The sequence below is a fragment of the Aethina tumida genome, chromosome 5, assembly GCF_024364675.1.
Source record: "Aethina tumida isolate Nest 87 chromosome 5, icAetTumi1.1, whole genome shotgun sequence".
NCBI lineage: Eukaryota > Metazoa > Arthropoda > Insecta > Coleoptera > Nitidulidae > Aethina > Aethina tumida.
The window spans coordinates 24,403,984-24,426,861 of NC_065439.1; the positions used below are offsets into that span (position 1 = coordinate 24,403,984).

At 27.4% G+C, this 22,878-nt stretch overlaps 1 protein-coding gene across 10 annotated transcripts in view; it reads right to left on the bottom strand.

Annotated features, from left to right (window-relative positions):
* Positions 1 to 22,878, bottom strand: part of LOC109597654 (complexin) — a 326,764-nt gene that overhangs the window by 92,603 nt on the left and 211,283 nt on the right. The window lies entirely within an intron of this gene.

Here is a 22,878-nt window from a genome sequence, read left to right on the forward strand (position 1 = left end):
TTCTCAGTCCATGGATCTGGGTTAGAGGCGGCTACGGGAGCTTAGCATTGCCCGTTTTCTCTCGTGTGCGCTCCGTTTTGCCGCTTTGTTCGCTGGAATTAAACGACTGAAGGAATTGTTGGGGATTCAGACGAATCGATATTGGGGTTTGTTTCTTATTAAATAATACAGCGGGAGCGAAGTGTGGATAATGTTATATATCAATTCAGTCGATATTGTGTTTCATTCAATGATAAATTTATGTAGGAATACGAGAATAATATTGGATGAAAGAACTTAAGCAACCTTACAGAAGTATTTTATTAATTTCGAAGCAAAACATTACTTTTATTACAGTCAAATTTTAATATAACTTTTTATTAAAAGCCTACTTTGGGTATTTCATTATTATTTTATGCCTGGCTATTTTCCAATGAATGTTGCAATCAGGTGCGCCCATAAGAGCTCCGCATCCAGGTACGTAATACATTTTAATGCTCGTTAGAGGCGATTTTCATAATAATCCAATTTCGGTCATTTATAATAAAATTACGAGGAAATGCAAATTTTCACTCACTATTGGCCCGCTTCCAACTGCCTTTAACAAAGGATTCAATGCAGCAAAAGTTGTAACACTGTTGTAGGAAACAACTAAAATAACTAATTGGGTTTGTGCATCCAACAATTTTAATTATTCAGTCAATTTTCGCTGTTTATATCGTAAATGGGTAAATATAAAACTGTAGTTCAGACTCCATGAAATAACACACAACATGTTGTGAAATATTTTTAAACAACTTTATTATTTAGATAAAATTAGCATAATTTGTCAGTGTCGACGTAAATCTGCGTACGCCTAGGGACAAAGCTTATTATTATGGAAACGTCGTTCAACATGTTAGGTTTTTGCGCCGTCAGCTTTTCCCACCCCCAGGCTCACCCCATTATTTTTCTTTCTTCGCAATGCACGGAGTCGCTAATGCTAGTTTACATGTTCATTAATTTCACTTTGACCCGTGATTTACCAACAACATTTTACTACAACACAGACTTGTAAGACAACATTTGCTGGCGGCCTTAAATGCAGTTTATTACGTAGTTTGTTGTACTAATCCCCAGCACTTAAAGTTCAGCAAAAGCATTAATACATGTACAAACACTGTCGTAATCCACGAAAGAAAATACATTAAAAAAAAAGCGACAAACAAATAATTCAACTCTCAAGCGAAACTCGCAACAACTGTGCGGTGCGAAACAGTGGCGAAGGAAAGTGGCTTTAAAGGGGAACTGGCGCTAACAATGCAGCAGACTTTGAAGTTACCCCGTTCCCGTTCGATACTGGTTCAGTTATTTTTGGCACGCCGCCAATTCGGGATTACAGAACGCCCCCCAACCCTTCCCAGATATACCGATTGCCCAGTAACATCCTGACGCATTAAGATCATTTTAAAAAACTGATAAGGACCCATTCGGGACGACTTTTAAGTGGCCCGTAATTCCGCACGGGTAATCTACCGTGCCAAATCGGCCAGATAACGTGATAATTTTATTTGTGCGATTTTTCGGGGGTGGCGAGTTTAAACGACCCAGATTTATTTTGCGACGGTTTAATTCTTATTAATGAACGCGCATTCGTTTTTTCTAAATCCTCCGTATTTCATATTGCTTTGGTGGATAAACAGAAATATGAGTTTCATTGCCCACCTTTGTTGTGAAATGACCCTTTTATGTAATTACGATAAATATATATGTGGAGATAATTAGAAAAAACTGGAAATCCCAATTTGTCCCAGTCTGATCAAATTCACGAGGTAATATTAGTAAAAAATTGTAATAAAAGTTTCAGTTTTTTTATTGACCAGACTAATGTCAAATATAGCTGTAAAAAATATTCATAAAAAAGTAAAATAAATATGTTCTCGTGTTGGAACAAGAACAAAAATTAATTGAGATGTCTCACTGTATGGTATGGTAGAATGGTTAAATTGCAAAAAAAATGTATAATTATATGATTTTGTTTTTTTTTTTTAATCAATGTGATATTTAGTGACAAATAATAATTTTATATGCCATAGTGATATGAAATAATAACCCATCATTGTATTGTGAAATTGAATGGTTTATTATTTATTTAATATTCCATATTGATATATCTTGCCTTTGTAATACATATGTAATTGAAGTAAAAATTGTTCTACTAATTATACGTTTATTTACGTGTCTCATTTATTTATGTAATATTACATGAGTAATGTAGTTTTGTCTAATAGTGGATTGTTAGTTGTCCCTTGAATTTTACTATAAATACAGAATATCTTATAACATTAAAATATGACAGTGACAAATTGTAACACCAAGAAGGGAACTTTAATATTGTTTTGGTAAAACATGGATGTTGTAGCAAATAGTAAAAGAGTAAAATTTGGAAACAAAATATCAAAAATTTTATTTTTAAAAATTTAGTTAATTATGTGTTCATCTATCGATGTTATCTAATCTATCATTGATTCAAGAAGTTGGTCTATTTCCTCTTGAGGACTTCATGTCTTAGAAGCTTCAAAGTCCGTGGGGACTGGGGTAAATTTAGTAGCTTTGTACTCATCATATCCCAAACATGTTCTATGGGTGAAAGGTGGGGGGATCTGGCTAGCCATGGTATCAGATTCACATGGGTCTCTTCAAAAAAATTTATACTAACCTTAGCAACATGGATTGGACCATTATATTGCTCAAATATTGGATCCCTGGGCCGGAAGATATTTGGTTCCACTACTTCCTGAAGATAACGAAGATAACGCCTCTAATAAAGATTAAGAGTGAACTACTTCCATGAGCAATAGCACCCCATACCATTTAGTATATATTAAAGATAGCAGCTGTACTATTGGAATTGCTTATTATAATTATTTAATCATTGTTCGAAGTAAAACTGTAAACACTGCGTTACCAAAATCAAGAGAAATAAGAAGAGATGCCCAAAAGTTTAATAGTGTTATTAAAATTTAGAGAAACTACCCAATAAAATCTTATCTCCGATTGAAATTAAAGCCATCCTGAAGGAAAGAGAAAAACCTTAGTTTCTACTAAAAATGTCCAATTTTGATTCACTTAGGATTACATTCAGTGAACCAAAGAACAGTAAGAATGGAGTTTTTAGAGACGAGTCTAAATTTAATATATAAAAAAATATAGTTTTGCTTATGTTAAACATTCTACTATGACAAAACTACACAAATAGTTTATTAGACCCAAAGTGAAACGTGGTAGCGGTTCAATTATGTTTTGGGGAAGCTTCAATTCTTGTAGTGTAGACTGATGTATGTACAGGGATATATTAAACAACAGTTTACTTCCATATAGTGAAGAAATGATTGTCTTGTGACGGATTGATTAAAAGATCAGAGAAACGATGTTTTGTTTTGCTCATCTCAATTTCCAGACGTCAACCCTATAGAAAATATGAGGCATCACGTTTATAACTAAATTCGACTTAAAGATTTTACAAATTCAAGAAAGATTGAAGGAATATAAACGTGTCGTATAGTCAGAAAATGGTCATGTCTATGCCAAAATTAAAAAACCAAAATATTTTAATATTTAAATGTTAAATTAAATAATACAGATTTAAACATCAAAAATCCCATTCAAAATTAAAGTTGCATATTTATATCCATCTTATATTCTTTATTCCATTTTATAGATTAAGAATATACTATAATCTTTTATAATACTGTATAAAACAAGAATAGTGAATTATTATTATTTGAACAGTTCACATTAAATAAAATATTTAATATTTTAAAAAGTTGCTTTAATGATAACCACTACTATGGTCTTTGTTATATCTTTAAATATGAAAAAAATGTGTATAATAAATTTTATTTTAATTATGAATTTTCCTAAATTTTATTAGTATTCTTTTTTTGCTTTGGTTATTTATTTAAATATTTTATTATTTATCATAAAATAATATTTTTTACATTATTTATTCAATATAAATATAGATAAATAATTATATTGTATATTGTAAATATTGAATTAATTTATTTTATGTCGATAACATTTGTTGTACTATATTTTTTGCTTTAAGTGCTTATAATATTTTTTTGTCAAACATACTTAATGTGCAGTAAAATAAAAATTCTAAAAAAAGAGTATGAAGTATAAAATTTCACGGTATCGAATCACACGTCAGTTTAAAGAAAGGTCTAAAACTCCGGAGTGGAACACGGAGGAGTGATATACCCGGCTCCACCATTCTCCGGTACACGATTAGATCTCAACGACCTTTTTCCGGCAGGCTCAGCATGGGAGCCTTAACACACCGGCTAATGGGCCCATTTTCCCAAAACTAGCTACCTACTAATAGAGGTGTGTGTGTGAGCGGCATTGGGGTGATACGTCGACTAAATTTTGAATATTACTACGTTCCACCAAAGGGCCCCGCCATACGGCACAAAATGTTATTGTGTTTCTAAACGCTAGCTGTTTTATTATTTCAACTCGTCGGCGCGTATGGATTTAATTCAGTACCTCCCCGCGACTGGCTGCATATTTTACGGTGCGTTGTTAAACAGGGGTCCGTTTATATTGTCACACCATACCTTGTTATTGTAGATAGTAAAAGTACAATACGAGCTGTTTATTTTACGGCTGGACATTGAAAATTCTCCATTACATTGTAACAAATAAAAATGACTTGCACATCGATGACGTTAACCCATTACAGTCGTCGTGCCCTAATCCATTTACAATCCCATTTAACCCCCGACCTTTCATTTCGGTATAAAATTACAGCCGGAGCACTCAGCAAGTACAAGTACGGAAATCATTATCCCTCCGACGTGGAGCGGATGGGAGCGGGGCGGTGTGAGAGGGCACGAAGACATCGACGTCTGCAAATTCCTCACGCATTTTTAACCCGCCACCCCCGCGCCTCCTCGCCCTTTTAATTCAGTTCAGCAGTTGAATTCCGGGCGGCTGAAGGCTGAGGAATGTCCGATATACCCTCAGCCGGCAATTGGTTCACGGGAACAACGGACGCAACGAAATATATTATCGCTCGAAATGAGGATCTCGATCGTGAGAGTATGATGGTCCGGGGTGTGGGGGTGGCGAGGCGATCGCATAATATCGCCCGGCACTATTTAATTATAACGCGACGATCAGCTGCAAGCTATTTTGTGTAATGAAGTTCGGGGCTGCTGCGATGGTTTTATTAAAATTGAAAAATTTTGTACGACGGTACAAAAAACACATATAAATTTTTAAAATAAAACCACCATTCGAAATTTATGAAATTTAACGACAATTATTTTTATTTACATTTCTTAGAACGTGATATTAATTAAAAAAGTTTTTTGTTTTTTACATTTAAAATGTATATGTGCTCTACAGTGAAATAATATTTTTAATCACAATAATTACATACATATGTATAATACATACACAAATGTTGGATATTTGTTTTACATTTTAATTAAGAGTTTATAATTAATTTTATTCATAATACAGTTATTTAAATTATTGTATTTATTTGGTTAAATTATTATTAAAATAAAAAAAATAATTATTATTGAGTTATAAAATATTCAAAATTCTTCAGTACATTTTTGTATGTATGTTATTAAAACAATTAAGATAATGTAATTAATTTTAATTTAATTTTACAAATTACACAATTTTTATTTACATAATTATAAACTAAAGATAATTATTATTAAGTTTTTGAAACACTTAAACTTTTTATTAAAACTCGCATTAAAATTATGTTAATAATTTACTAACAATAGTTATAGAAGATAAATGATTCAATTATATCTTTTACTCTTTCAGAAGAAGACTTTCCAAATACATTATTTATATTTTAAATTTCTTATGAAAAAATTAATTTCTAATAAGTTTCAAAAGATTTATTAATAATACTTTTCTTATGAAAAACAATTTGTTCATTATTAAAACAATTTAATTAATTTTTCTCACACCACACAATCCTTGTTTACGTTGTTATAATTATGTAATAAAACTATTAATTAACTATTATTAATTAAACTACAATTAAAATATAAAATAAATTATTATTAGATTTTAAAACATGTAAAACTTTTATTAAAACTAAAATAGTGTTGATAAATTATTTTCAATTTTAAATGTTTCAAGTATGCTTTACAATCTTTCTGAAGAATTTTCCAAATATATTATTTTTTAGTCTAAATATTTTTTAGAAATAATTACATTTTTATTAATATAAAAAGTTTTATATAGTTTTTAGAAATAATCCATTATTAATTCATATTAATATATTACAATAATCTTGTCAAATTTCTTTCAGAAGAATTTTTTAAATATATTATTTTTTAGTCTAAATATTTTTTAGAAATTGTAATTATAATAATTAATATTTCATTTTTAATTATTAACAATCCAAAAGACCACATTATTATTATAAAATTTGTTCCTCTGTTTATAAGAAATATATCAATAAATATGATTTTTATTAATATAAAAAGTTTTATATAGTTTTTATAAATATTCCATTATTAATTCATATTAATATATTACAACAATCTTGTCAAATTTCTTTCAGAAGAATTTTTCAAATATATTATTTTTTTAGCCTAAATATTTTTTAGAAATAATTACGTTGTAATAATAATTAATAATTCATTTTGAATTAATAATAGTCTTAGACTACACATTATTATTATAAAATTAGTTCCTCTGTATATAAAAAATATTTAAATAAGTATGTTTTTTATTAATATAAAGTTTTATGTATAAAATATAAATAATTATTTTTATAAAATATATTCATTCCATAAAAAATTAATTTTAGTTGGATAAATATAAAATTATGTTATTTTTTATTGTTTCTTAATATTATAGTTATTAAACATTTTTAAAAATTATCAAAAATACATAGTATGGCTCAATATTAAAAAATATTAAAATTTAAAATTTTTATATATAAAATAAATAAATAATATTGTCATAAAAATAAATAATAGTTAAACAAAAATAAAATTATATTTTTTTTAATATTAATTAATATTAGGATTTTAAAACATCTAAAATTTTTGTAAAAACTAATTTTAAAATTGTGTTGATAATTTACTACTAATATTTCTAAAAAGAAATGTTTCAAGTATGTTGTACTAATTTTATTTGTTATATAATGTATATAAAAAATTGTAATAACAGACCATTATTGGTTCATATTAAATATATTTGGAAAAAATACAACAATCTTGACAAATATTTTTCAGGAGAATTTTTAGACATTTGTCACATTTATATTTTAATTTCTTTTAGTCTAGACATTTAATTGTAATAAATATTCGAATTTTAATATTGAATTAATTTCAAAACATTAATTGAAATATGGATTAAAATAAAAAACAAATTGTGTTCATAATTCAAACAATTTGTTTAGTATATATGTTAAAAACTTTCAGCTTTTGGAATAAATAGAATTCATGGAATTTCACAGCAATATTTGTTGTAGCAAAAATAAATAAAATGGAAGCATATATTAAAAAATATATTTTTTAAATAACGAACTTTGTTTTTCAATAAACAATAGTTTTAATAAACGTAAACATTGAATTGTTCATAATTTTTTCAGTATAAATTTATTTACTTATTTAACTAAAATAAATTTGTCCTTGTAAATATTAAAAATTCTTTAACATAATTTTAATAACGTATACTTAAAACAAAAGTACATTTTCTAATAACATATTGGCTCAAATATCACTGAAAAATTAATCCCGACACAGACAAGATCTCATTCGTCGCTTCTGCTTTGATACCACGTCACACGGCCGAATTAACGTAATTTAGTGAAGCGGGCCCGTCGCAAAAAAAAAAGAACACGTCACAGCCATAATCTCGATAACGAAATATTCGCGAGATGTGCGTAAAAACAAACAGACGGAGAAACAGTGGAAAAACATCATTTTGAGTGGCGGCTCGCGAAAATGAACGAAAAAAAAAAAAAGTGTCAATGAATATTTATGAAGTGGCCGAACGCAGGACCAGGAATAATGGAGTTAAGCTCCGGCGAAACTGTTCAAATACGAAATCGAGTAAAGCCCCCCCGTGACACTCGGCAAATGTAATTTTTCATATCGGATTAAATCCATTCGTCGGATAGCGTTGCCAATCTGTATAATGCGTTTCTTTTTTGAGCCCAGACCGGGCTACGTGATCGCTTCAGCCGAAACGAAAATACACGTGAAAAGTGCATATGGTCGACGTTCGCCTAAATTGAAACGTAAACACCGCTTTGGAATGGAAATTTTCTTGCACAGAGACGAAAAATCTCACTGGAAAATGCACAATATTATTGCAAAACTGGTTCATGATTATTATTACTATTTTAATATTAATTAATATATGACGGGTTTTGTATAAAAAATTATTGTATATAAAATATAAATATTCATTCTCATAAAAAATAAATTATAGAAAATAATTGTTTTTTGATATTTTGACTATGTAACTTATTTAAGTTGGAACCAACTCGTGAACTTTCATTTTAAGGAATAATAAAAAGTACAAAAGAGTACACAATATTATTTTAAAATTAGTTGACGTGTATATAATTAAATATATAAATAAATATGTTTTTGGTCTTAATATAAAAAGTTACTATATTTAAAATATACATTTATTTCCAAAAAAAAATGAGGTATTCTAAAATTATACCGTGTGGTACATTTAAGACATTTAAGATTATGTCCTTAAACTTTTATTAATGAGTCAATTTTGATGAATATTAAACAATATTATTTTAAAAATAAATATATTATTGGCTTAATATAAATAATTATTATATATAAAAAATATATTACAGTTAAATATAATATAATATTTTAAATAGTTATAATTTTTTTTTAATTATCAAAAATATAAGGTCACAAGTAACCACCAAACTTTTATTAGTAATTCAATTAAGCAATATCATTTTAAAAATAGTTAATAGTTAAGCAACAATAAAATTACGTTATTTTTTAATGTTTCTTAATATTTTAAATAGTTAATTAAAATTTTCTTAAAACTTATCAATCAAAAATATACAGGGTGGCTCAATTAAAATGGAACTAATCTCATAAACTTTTATTAATAATTCAATTTTAATGAATAATAATTCAAAATATTAAACATTATTATTTTAAAAATGATTATTTTAAAAATAAAATTGAATAAATATATTATCAGTATAATATATAAAATTATTATATATAAATTATAAATATTCATTCTCATAAAAAATAAATTATAGTTAAGCAAAATTAAAAACGTTATTTTTTAATATTTTTTAATATTTTAAATAGTTATTTCTTAAAAATTATTAAAAGTATACAGGCTCAATTAAAATGGAACTAATCTCCTAAACTTATATTAATAATTCAATTTTAATGAATAATACTTCAGAATATTAAATAATAAAATTGAAAAAATATATTACCAGTATAATATATAAAATTATTATATATAAATTATAAATATTCATTTTCATAAAAAATAAATTATAGTTAAGCAAAAATAAAATTACGTTATTTTTTAATGTTTCTTAATATTTTAAATAGTTATTAAAATTTTCTTAAAAACTATCAAAAATATACAGTGTGTTTCAATTAAGATGGAATTAATCTCATAAACTTTTATTAATTTAAAAATAATTATTTCAAAAATAAAATTGAATAAATATATGATCGGTGTTTCTTAATATTTTAAATAGTTAATTAAAATTTTCTTAAAAATTATCAAAAATATACAGTGTGGCTCAATTAAGATGGAATTAATCTCATAAACTTTTATTAATAATTCAATTTTAATGAATAATAGTTCTGAATATTAAATTTTTTATTTTAAAAATAGTTATTTCCAGAATTGAATAATATAAAAAATTATTATATATAAATTATAAATATTCATAAAAAATAAATTAGAGTTAAGGAAAAATAAAATTACGTTGTTTTTTAATGTATCTTAATATTTTAAGTAGTCATTATTATTTTTAAATAATCAAAAATATACAATGTGTCTCAATTAAGATGGAACTAACCCCCTAAACTTTTATTAATAATTCAATTTTAATCAGTAATAGAAAAGTGTTTAAAAGTGGATCATATACATTTTTTAATAACACTAATATGTAATTGATTTAATATAAAAATATTATATATACCTAATCAAAATAAAATTACATTTCTTTTTTGAATATTTTTTAATATTCTGATTAGATAATACATATTTCTAAAAATGATCAAAAATATATAGCATGACTTATTTAAAGTGGAATTAACCGCGTAAACTTTTATTAATTTAATTTTAATCAATAATTAAAAGATATAGAAATAAAGATAACAGAAAACAATATATTCTAAAAATTGTTATCTCTAATCTGGTAAAGATCTGTAATACCTTTTTTTCTCAAAATTTGAAAAAAATTGTAAAGGACATTTTTATATATATATATATATATATATATATATATATATATATATATATATATATATATATATATATATATATATATATATTATTGAATGTGACATTCTGTTATTTTACAAATTTATTCACTACATTGCGAATTGTCAGCTCATTTAACTAATTTTTATCTTACATTCTAACGAAACTTCCCAGAAAGCTCTTCCCTTAGGGATCAGAGTCTAATCTTTGTCTAAAATTTTAGTGAAACTATACAAAATTAACAAATTAAACGTATAACTCTTTGAAACATTGTTTCGTGCAGTTTTAATCCCGACACTTTATACAAACAAAATTTAAATTCCACAGAATTAAATGCATGAAATGCATATTATAATTACTAAAATATGCAGAAATTTGACACCTTGTATAATGAATAAAGCAATAAATTAATGATAATTAAAAAAATGTATAATGCATGCCTTATCTTTGTTAAAAAAACATGACCATACGATACCACTATACTCATAAATTTAAATTTTAACCCTTATTTTCCATTACAACATTACATTCATACACGAAAAAAAATATATAAAAATACAATTCGTCTAATAAATCAATCTTCCATGTTTTAGTATTCGAAATGTAATTTTGATGTTGAGCAAATATTTGTCCGAAACGAATATAAAACAGATCAGACTCTAATACTCAGTGATATGAGGATTTGTGGATAAATAACTGATTTTTTCTGAGGATAATCGAGTACACATTCTCTAATTAAAACTCGGCTTCACTCGGTCGTAATCAATTATAACCTGCGGCATGAATTTTAACACAACTCATCTATATACGTACGTGTTTTTGAAAAACTACAATTGAAACATTCTTATTACGTATTAATTTAGACTTTGGGTTCGTGCGGTTTAACTAGTGGCAAAATTTTATTGGATGTTTGCGAAACACATAAAAATACTTGAACCATGCATCGAAAAATCTATTTACCTCGACCCGGGTCTAAAACGTTGAACTGTCGTGCAGAAGTTTGTTGGTTTCCAGTCTATTGGTTAGACACGAACAATTGCCTCGATATGAACTTTGTAATTTATTTTTTAACGACGTTTTCTTATGGTAAAATATTCGTTTTCCTTTTTAAGGAATTACCATAATCGATTGTAATGACAAGACGTGAGTTTTTGTTCAACATAAACAGTCTTCATATAAAATGAATGTTTGGCGGAGTGAACAGATAAAAATGACAGGAAAATAGAATGCATCCATCAAGTTGATCCAGCAACGCACATAAATAATACGTCCACGTTATAAATAGACCAGCAATAATTTAGTTATAGTATATTGTGCACCGGTTGTGTTTTATATAAAAATCTGATGCTATTGGATTTTATGTGTGTTGTCATCGATATCTGTCAATTGTTTTCGGAACGGACAAACAATAAGGATATAATATCCTTTGAGCCTCGGTCCTACATTTCACGTTATTGTCATGTTATCAGCTGTTTCGTCCACGCAAGAGAGGCAAATAAATGTGACAGTCCGTGTTATTTTTGTAGAACACGAACCATTAAGTATATTTTGTAAATTGATCGAAAAAAGGGTATGCATATTAATTAATTTCGACCAAAATATTAATTTAACCACTCATTTTTATACGCCTTGTGTACGTCGATTATTTGTGTACAATTCTATCAATACAATTTTAATTTTTCATTTAACATAGTTCTAAAATAAGCTTAATTTTATGCGATCAGTTATATTAAATAAATATAAACGTAATGATTTATAAAACGCAAAATTATCTTCAGTAATGACAGAACACAAAACGAAACACATTTATATTTTATTAACTTAATAAATCAAAATGGGCCCATTACTCACACCGGGTAATACACTTTTTATACATCAACGGCCAATGCGACTTTCTGTCCATACCCAATAAAAGAATTAACAGCTGATTTATATTTCTTTATTTAGGGCACGCGTGTCGAATTATTGTGCGTGTTGGGGACACAATGATCGATTACGTCCTTAAAATAAAACACGAATGCATCAATTAAGCCACGATTTTTTCGATTAAGTTCCAAGAATAGAAATGGTTACTAAACACGGGGTATTAAAGTAATTTTACAATCAAGATCAGTTGGTGGGTTCTTGTTAAGGGAGTAACATTTTGTTTTAACGTTTTGATCGAATGTTGTGGCACTGAACGGTTTCCTTCAAACAGTATTTACAATAAAACGGGTTAAAGGGATCGCTGAAATTTTAACCACGTCTGCTACCCTTCTCAAACTGTTTGTGCAGATTTAACCGGAGAGAATGAAATCCACGCCATGAGGACTAAAACTAATATAAATGATTCAAAGCTTAATGTATTAAAAGGCTCCGCGTCCGAAACCATAGATAAATAAATGAAATTCTTTGCTGCCAGGAAAAACCTAATTTTAAACGAACCATTGAGTGTGTGCTAAAGGCTTTTGTTCATAGAATATCGTTTCTAAGCTGGTGACGTCGCTAAATATTATAACTAATGGTAACAGGATCCACTTATATGTATGAATTTTCGAAGCATGCACATTGTTTACAATAAAGACGTTTCCCCACGATTAATTACACTTTGAAGTTAACTCAAATTACCAAAGTTATTTCACAGAAAATGCACTTTCTGTGTGTACGAAATCTTGGTTACTTACTTAAATGAATAGACCCCGGCTTCCTGTTGAGGTACGCTGGATTTAATCAAAGTTTTTAGAACGGAACTGATTAACTGGGCTAATTGACAAAACTCGTTCTCAGTAGAACCGGGAAAAAAACCAACCACCTTGCCTTTAATAAATTAATAGATTGTTTTTTACTTTGTGGGTTTTTAATTGCCTTAAAATTTGAACGGAACAAATTGGAAAAGTTCAATTAACAGTTTTTGTACGAGAAGATAAATGACTGGAGTTATTTACCGGGTTTCAGTTAGGTACTAATGGCAGGCAACCCGCTTAAATATTTGTACACATCGCAACTAAACACATACGGTGATTTAAGTGGATTACTGATGGTTTAGCATTCGAATAAGCACACGAAGTCTTAATTAGATGAATACATCAAAGATAAATACGTGGGGGTAATCATATAGGCTCGTCTCTACTGATTTAAGTAACTAACAGCTCGTCCATAATTAAGTTTCAAATTCACACATTCGAGTGTTCTATTTCGTGTGATTAGGATCGATTTACTATAATTTTATTTAAGACATTTACTGAGAAATAAAAGCACCAGTATTTTCCAGTTTCTGGATGGAATACGTTTAGTATACACACACATATTTTAGAATTATTTCCAAATTTGACCTATTTTGTAACTCTAATACCTCTTTTAAATTCATATTCTTGTTAATTAATATTTTTCATTGGAAAATTATATTAATTAATTATAAAAATATTTATAAACCTAAAAAAATATTAATAAAAATAAATTGAATTTCTTTTTCTACATTTGATATTATTTAGAATAACTTTGACGAAAATATCATGATTCAAATCCAAATTCCAATATTTAAATCGTAGTTCCAGTCATTCAGAATTAAACAAAAAAAATAAAAATTTATTACTTAAATCAAAATAACTCGCAACTTAAATCAACATGCTTTCAAACTTACATAATACAATCTTTATTTATAATACAGATTCATTCACTTCAAAATCTAAAAATACAAAATTAATGTATAAATTTATATGATAAATCTATTTTTAAATAAAATATAATTTTTATTAAATAAATTAAATATATCAATTAATTAAAAAATAGTTCTAAAGTCTAATATAAACAAAAAAACTATTGACAATGACAATGATTTTCTCCATCATTGATATTATTTAGAATAAATGAGGCAAAAAAAACATCATTTAGAATAAGTAAAAATTTTGTTGTTGTTATTTCTAAACCTAAAAATACAAATGTATATAAAAAACTAATTTAATTTTATTTCTGATTCTATTTAAAACAAATTACACAGTTTTACAAGTGACTTAAAAAATTACTTGAATGAATATCTTACTTTCATTGCCGTTTATGTGGTATTTTATATGATAAATCTATTTTTAAATGAAATATGTTTTTTATTAAAAAATATATTAATTAATTATAAAAATATTTCTACAGTCTAATAAAAACAAAAATACTATTGAAAATGAATTAAAAGACAGTGACTTAATTAATTTCCCCATCATTGATATTATTTAGAATAAATGATACAAAAAAAACATTATTTAGAATAAGTAATTTTTTTTGTTATTTCTAAACTTAAAACATACAAATGTACATAAAAAACTAATTTAATTTTATTTCTGATTCTATTTAGAACAAATTACACAGTCATACAAGTGACTTAAAAAATTACTTGAATGAATATCCTACTTTCATTGATGTTTATGTGGTAATTTATATGATAAATCTATTTTTAAATGAAATATAATTTTCATTAAAAAATATATTAATTGATTATAAAAATATTTCTAAAGTCTAATATAAACAAAAATACTATTGAAAATGAATTAAAAGACAATGATTTAAAGATTTTCCCCATCATTGATATTATTTAGAATAAATGATATAAAAAAAACATTATTTAGAATAAGTAATTTTTTTTTATTTTTAAACCTAAAACATACAAATGTACATAAAAAACTAATTTAATTTTATTTCTGATTCTATTTAAAACAAATTATACAGTCATATAAGTGACTTAAAAAATTACTTGAATGAATATCCTACTTTCATTGATGTTTATGTGGTAATTTATATGATAAATCTATTTTTAAATGAAATATAATTTTCATTAAAAAATATATTAATTGATTATAAAAATATTTCTAAAGTCTAATATAAACAAAAATACTATTGAAAATGAATTAAAAGACAATGATTTAAAGATTTTCCCCATCATTGATATTATTTAGAATAAATGATATAAAAAAAACATTATTTAGAATAAGTAATTTTTTTTTATTTTTAAACCTAAAACATACAAATGTACATAAAAAACTAATTTAATTTTATTTCTGATTCTATTTAAAACAAATTATACAGTCATATAAGTGACTTAAAAAAATACTTGAATGAATATCTTACTCTCATTGCTGTTTATGTGGTAACTTACATGATAAATCTATTTTTAAATGAAATAAAATTTTTATTAAAAAATATATTAATTAATTATAAAAATATTTATAAAGTCTAATATAAACAAAAATACTATTGAAAATGAATTAAAAGACAATGATTTAATGATTTTTTCCATCATTAATATTATTTAGTATAAATGAGAAAAAAAAAAACATTATTTAGAATAAGTAATTTTTTTTTATTTCTAAACCCAAAACATACAAATGTACATAAAAAACTAATTTAATTTTATTTCTGAATCTATTTAAAACAAATTAAACAGTCATACAAGTGAATTAAAAATTTACCTTACTCTCCTTGTTGTTTATGTATGTGGTAATTTATATGATAAATCTATTTTTAAATGAAATATAATTTTTATTAAAAAATATATTAATTAATTATAAAAATATTTCTAAAGCCTACTATAAACAAAAATACTATTGAAAATGAATTAAAAGACAATGACTTAAAGATTTTCCCCATCATTGATATTATTTAGAATAATTGAGACAAAAAAAAAAAACATTATTTAGAATAAGTAAAATTTGTTTTGTTATTTCTAAACCTAAAACATACAAATGTACATAAAAACTAATTTAATTTTATTTCAGATTCTAATTAAAACAAATTATACAAGTGACTTAAAAAATTACTTTCATTGCTGTTCAGACAAATGATTATGCCATAAGACATGCATTTTGAAAAGAGGTTCAAGTCACAAAACTAACTCAACATAAAAAAAGGAGGAAACTTGAGAACTTGTGCCTGACAGCTCGTCTTTTGTGTGCACGATATTAAATTCAATCTCGTTAGTGCATCATCATCTTCAGAGGAACAATTCGATTCTTGGCATGGAGCCGCGAACAAAGAGCCTTTTAACGACATTAACACAATAAATAACGAAGCGACGGGCCTGCGCGAACGGCTAAAACCAGTGCATCTGAGTGCAGAGAATGCGGAACATAAGAACCTTAAAACTGAAACACACTTCATATAAAAATGGGGGCTGGGGCGTTGGAATATGAACGGTTTCGCAGTGTTGTGTGCGGCTGATAAGGAGTCCCGGTAATGTGAATGTGAACGTGTTCGATGGGGTTATTTATCAGCCGTTCACATTCTCAGATCGTACATAATTCTTCTGGAGGGTGTGTGTGTGTGTGGGACCACCTTTCCGCTCAGATTGTCACAGGTTTTCAGAAAACATTCCGGTCCCTGCGAACGTTGGCGACGGTCGGTTCACTGAACAACATTTTATGGTGATTTTCAATGTGGCTAGAGCTCCGATGTGTCGTCGTCTGTTCGGAACTGATATCGGATATTCATAACTGGTCGACTAGCTTAAAATTACGGTTCGCATTGAAATGCCTTCATGGCTCATTGAACGGATGAATTTATGTTTTCTATTAGTCGGGGTCGATCTGGGTAATCAGCCGTGGCCTCTATACGACTACGGAGTACACGTTTGATCAACGTGTCTCTAAATCCATCCACGAAGACAAAAGGGAAAGATTAAGATTGGCCCTTGTAGTGCTAGTACAGTAAATTAAATTTTATTCCAGTTACGTTCTTTTACTCGGGTTTTATTTCAGAAAATTGTTCAAAAATAGGGGTGTTTTATATGCAGATTATAACAATTATCTAATTTTCTGGTTTGATTCCCAATTGAAAATGTTAATGAGATATAATTAAATAACATAATGCAAAATATTGCAATTTAAACAAACTTACTTTATTTAATTTTCAATCTTTATTAATAAAATTAATTTTTGTTGACGATAATATTGTATTGTCTTTGACATTTGAATTGACCAGTTAATCATTTTTGTTTTCAAGTTTTTCGAACTGAAAAATAATAAAAAAGTATTTAGTTTAATTATTATTTAAAATTACCTATTTTCCTGTGTTTTTATGAGAAAAAAGTATTTAAAAAAATAACACAAAGAAGAAGAAGAAGAATAAAATAAAATTAACAAAGGAATTAATAAATGTGATAGATATAATTTTTTAAATTAATTTTTTTAAAAAGTATTATAAAATATATTTTTATAAATAAATTAATTTTTTTAAAAAGTATTATAAAATATATTTTTATAAATTATAAAGAATTAAATACAATTATTCAGAAACTTTTGTTAAATAAAAAGAAAATTTAGAAATAATATAAGAAAAAATTTTTATTTATTTCCCTCTAATAACGATTTTTTTGATTTTGACTTAATTTAATAGTTATGGCTAATAAAAATATATATAAAAAATTTTGACACAAAGTAAATACATTTTAATTTTTTTATATACTTATTTACTCTAAAATACACTTTAATATCATAATTTATAGTTACTTACTTTAAAATATATATTTTCTTGTAATTTTATGAAAAATAAAAAATATTTAAATAATTAATCCAAAGCAAAAAAAAATGATATTCATCAAATATTTTCAAACAATATTTAATTGTAGTAGAAAATAATCTATAGAACTAAAATTAATAAAAAGATTACTAAATTGTACAATATTTTAAATTAGTTTTTAAAGAATCATTGTAAAATACATTTTTATAAATAAATTATAAAGAATTAAATACAATTATTCATAAACTTTTGTTAAATAAAAAGAAAATTTAGAAATAATATAAGAAAATTTTTTTTATTTATTTCCCTCTATTAATGATTTTTTTGATTTTCACTTAATTTAATAGTTATGGCTAATAAAAATGAATATAAAATATTTTAAAACAAAGGACAAACATTTGTGCAATAAATGCACAGAAAAAATAAATCAGCTTATAAAAATGATTTTTTTTTATATATTTATTTACTTTATAAGTCATTTTAATATCATAATTCATACTTACTTACTTAAAAGTACATATTTTCCTGTAATTTTAGGATAAATAAAAAATATTTATATAATTAATCCAAATCAAAAAAAGATATGATATTAATAAAATATTTTCAAACAATATTTAATTGTAGCAGCAAATAATCTACAGAAATATAAAGAATGAACTAAGATTAATAAGAAAATTATTAAATTGTTATTATTTTTTAAAATAGTTTTTTAAGAATCACTATAAAATATACTTTTTATAAATGAATTATAAAGAATTAAAATCAATTAGTCAGAAACTTTTGTTAAAAAAAGCTAAGAACATTTAGAAATAAAATAAGAAAACAAAATAGTTATTTATATTCCTATATTAATGTATTTTTTGATTTTGATCTAATTTAATGCTTATGAGTAAAAAATTTTAATGCACAGGATAAAGGCATTTCTGTAATAAGTGCACAGAGAAAATGGATATATTTATATATTTATTTACTATTAAAAGACATTTTAATATAATAATTCTTACTTATTTTATTTTCAAACTAAAATGTAAAATATTATTTATGAAAACCTTTATGAAAATTAATTTCAAATTAAATTAAAATTAAAATTTTCCATCCGTTGTATAAAAGAAAATTGAATTGTTTATTTTATATTTATGTCCAACTTCAATATTTATTCAAACGAAAGTATACATAGTTAAATGTTAAATGTTCATTGTCATTTCAATACAAAATTTAAATGGAATTAACGATTCATTGGTTTAAATATACAAAATTATTATTTATTAAATCAACTCGAAATAAGCTCTTTTTACTCGAATTAAAATTGTGGTGGATGCGCCACAATGAAAACCTAATTCACAGGTAACAAAAGATTCAATTTAATTAAAGCAAAAGGGCGCACACAAAAAGAAAAGTTATGCACATTAATAAAAGTGAAAACCATTAAATCGAAACACACATTTCAAGCGAACCGTTCCATACGTGCCACAAATTACAAAAGAGTGTTTTTCAGCGCAATCAATAAACTAGGAATTTAGTAACCCTAATCGGATTTTGGGTTTTAGATCGGGGCTGGTTGAATTTGTATTTTAGCATGTTGTAAATATTTAGCCGGATACTAATTGATTTCGCATGGAGCCACGGATAACGAGTGGTTTTGGTCGCATAATTCGGAATAAAACAAATCGCATTTCGATGGTCCAACAAATAATGAAATTTAACACTAGATTTGCACTAAACCCACTCGTCCGTCAGCTGTATTAAAATAGTTTATTTGCTTATATGTCCCGTTTTATGATGTATATCCAATTAGTTTGGTTTAACGTTTCCAGGACGCTGCAAAGTGGATATTTCTGCAGCATCGTTTACGGCCTTATTACATTAAAAGCCTTCTTACAGAATTTTCAGGCCCCGGTATGCGTATAATTAGATTCGCTACACGCTAAAGGACTACTCAAAATGAGCAGCTTCTAAATCACATTTATTTAGGAGAATCTCGTCGCGAATTTGATGCTTTTTTGATTACGGAGCAGCGAAATCTCGCGAAATTACATTATTCAGTTATTGACGAAGTGAATCGGTGACGCTAATTTCGGATGTGAATTCCCGCCCCGTCCTCAGTTTGTTTACACGGGTACCTCATTAGACGCAACCCCGACAATATAATAATTTTTGAGCACAGTTCTGCGGTCGCGTTTCATCTAAATTTAATGACGCTTAGGCAGTGTGTGTGCTCTCGTTTCTTCGCGGATATTACAACTCGTTAAGGCGGGCCTGGAAGGGGCAACGCTCGTGCACCACTTCACTGGAGTTAATTATTTGCCCTGCGGATGGGTAAACAATGCGACTTTCAGCGAGATGATGCGGTGTCTTTATAGAATCCGGGCAATAAGTCATGTCGTGTAACATTAGGTGCTCGCTGAACTGTGCACGGTATAAACAAGATTTATCATTGAGGAACTGACACATCCACTGCGATGGCCATAATTTTGCGGGTGAACATGGCGAAATTTAACTAGAAATGGATATTAGCACTGTATTATCTCCTAGTTGGGGCTGAATGTTTGGACAATTATTGTGCGGACACTTTGGGTTAATTGAGAGTTAAATATATTGTGTGGGGTCCGCTCCATTTAAGAACAAAGCACGATACTGTACACAACTCAAAAAATATGACATTTTAGATACTCATGTATAAAAGCCTAATTTATTTATAATTCATTTTTAAATTATACATACATTTAAACTGAAATAAACGTTATTGATTGAAACCTTTATGGAAACTCATATACAAATTTAAATTGAAATTTTCGGCTAAACGGTTTTATTTTGTAACGACATTTTTTTAGTTTAAACATATCGGCATTTAATGTTTAACATTTAAATTTATTCACCTGAATTATTTCATTGTTATTGTAAACGTTTATTACTCCAAAATCAACAAGAGAAAATTGATAGTAGAATTATGTATAATATATCGTCCCGATACATGTTAAAAAAATTAAATTGTACTAACCATTTATTCGGTCACAAATTCATTTTGATATAAATATCACGCAGTCATATATAGAGTAAAAATAAAATCACATGAACATAAAATTAATTTTATATTTTCGTACACAAAAATAGCGTGCATAGTCACAAAAAATTAGGAAACGGAAGGTTGGGAGTAGAAAAGAAGAAATGAATAGAAGAGGAGAGAAAAGAGGAACAGAGAACAGAAGAGAAAAGAAGGGAGGAGAAAAGAAGAAAGGAAAAGAGGAGAAGAGAAGAGAAGAGGAGAGAGGAGAGAAGAGGAAAGGAAGGGATGGAGAAAGGAAATGAAGAGAAGAGAAGAAAAGAGGAGAGGAAAAAAGAGAAGAGATAAGAAGAGAAGAGAAGAGAGGAGAAGAGAAGAGGGGAGGAGAAGGAAGAAGAGGAGAGGAAAAGAGAAGAGAAGAGAAGAGAAAAGAAGAGGAGAGGAGAAGTGAGAAGAGGAGGGGAGAGGCGAGTGGAGAAGAGAAAGGAAGAGAAGAGAAGAGGATAAAGGAGAGAAGAGGAAAGAAAGGGATGGAGAAAGGAAAGGAAGAGAAGAGAAGAAAAGCGGGGAGGAGAAAAGAGAAGAGAAAAGAAGAGAGGAAAGAGAAGAGAAGAGAGGAGACGAGAAGAGAGGAGAAGGGAAGAGAAGAGGAGGGAAGAAGGGAGAAGAGGAGAGGAGGAGAAGAGAAGAGAGGAGAGAAGAAGGGAGAAGAGGAAGGAAGAGAAGAGAAGAGGAGAGAAGAGAAGAAGAGAGAAGAGAAGAGAAGAAAAGAGAAGAGGAGGGAAGAGAAGAGAAGAAGATAAAAGATAAAAGAAGAGAAGAGAAGAGAAGAGAAGAGAAGAGAAGAGAAAAGAAGAGAAGAGAAGAGAAGAGAAGAGAAGAGAAGAGAAGAGAAGAGAAGAGAAGTGGAACGAAAGAAGAGAAGAGAAACGAAGCAAACAAAAAACAACAGAAGAGAAATGAAGAAAAGAGAAGGGAAGATAAAAGAAGGGAAGTGAAGAGGAAACAAAGTAGGTCAGATGAAAGGAAAATAAGAAATGACAAAATCCTTGGAGTATACACATGATTTAAATGTCACGTGACTTTGATACGTTTTTCTGCCACTGATGTCATTGAAAAACTCTAGATAAGTACTTACTTAACTAATTAAAATAAGTACTTGAATTCATACAGGTGCAGGATATTGATAAAAGAATCCCTTAATGTAATTAGCCCGTTTAGAATTATCACCAACATAATAACTTATAATACTTTTTATTCCTTTGCATTTACTTAGTTCAGTAATAAAAAGCCAACGTATAAAATAGTTTATCAAGACGGAAAATTGAATAGGATAACTTACAAGGCGCCTTAAACATCAGTCCTTTAATCTCGTCTGTGACGGTTTGTTTTTATTCCTGCCTGTATCCTTGAGCCTCTTATTAGGATTACATTATTTCACTTGAACCGAGTACGATTTTTCCTTTTGTGGTGGAGCATAAACCTACCTTTGGCGCATCCCTGGAGATGTGACTTCGAACACCGGTGCCGTGCCGGTCCACGATAAAGGATAAAGAAAAAATGACGATATCAGCAAGGACATATAATAGAGCCTTCAGTGGCCGTTTCTACTTCCGACGTGGACTCCGCACTTTACGACCGACGGCAAATAGACGATCGCACTAACGGCACACTAGATTACGACCTACAACTGCCATTCGCCGTTGCTTTTTGGCCCGTATTACTCCGGCATTTTTGGGCTTAGGACTAAAAAGGTGGAACATATTTTTCAGTTGTGTCCAGAACAAAGTATACAGTTAGAAGAAATAATGGGCAAGATTACTCCGTTCAAGCACACATTGAGGAGTAAATATGTTGTCCAGAATTGCCTCTTGGATTTTTATTTGAGACTCGAAACGATAAGTACTTTACTTTATAGGAGTCAAAATTTACATACATGTGTT